This window comes from Brassica oleracea, chromosome C2, assembly GCF_000695525.1.
Source record: "Brassica oleracea var. oleracea cultivar TO1000 chromosome C2, BOL, whole genome shotgun sequence".
NCBI lineage: Eukaryota > Viridiplantae > Streptophyta > Magnoliopsida > Brassicales > Brassicaceae > Brassica > Brassica oleracea.
Window position 1 is genome coordinate 21,896,486 of NC_027749.1, and position 663 is coordinate 21,897,148.

The following is a 663-nucleotide window of genomic DNA, read 5'->3' on the forward strand; positions in this document are numbered from 1 at the left end:
GTCCATACCCCATGAGTGTCTAAGGTCATATCATTAATAATCATTGCTGCAATGAGTTTTATAATCTCATCAAACTATGGATCTGCAGTCAAATACACTCAAAGGACCTTTATACATGGTTATCGATCTTTCTTGCCTTCAGCAATGCCATATCCATTTGACCTCGACCAGACATACTTCTGGTCACTCTCTTGGACCATTATGGTTTCCTTTTATCCACTGATATAAAAAATAATGGCTTGTGCTTACATTGCAATCCCATACTATGATCTTATTACTTGAAAAACATCGCAGTCCACACTTTTTTTGATGGCATCTCATGACCTACTTGTAGTGCTGATTTATTATAAACACAAAGGATTTCTTTTATAAGAATATATGGACTGATTTGGATTGTTCTTTATCGAACTCCTTCACTAAGTTTTACTTAGTCTTATCATATTCAATGCAGCTGCTTTTGCTTCAGTACATGAACAGCTTAGAAACAATGCTGTTCTTTGAGAACTTCTTTTCTCATCTTTTGGTTACATTTATTTTCTTTATCCAGTGATCAATATACTGCTTACTACATCATTATTTCTTTTGTTTCCAGACTTCATCAATTTCGAGTTTGTGTAGTAGCATCCACCACATAAGAGCATATTTCCTTATAATCTGTTCCTT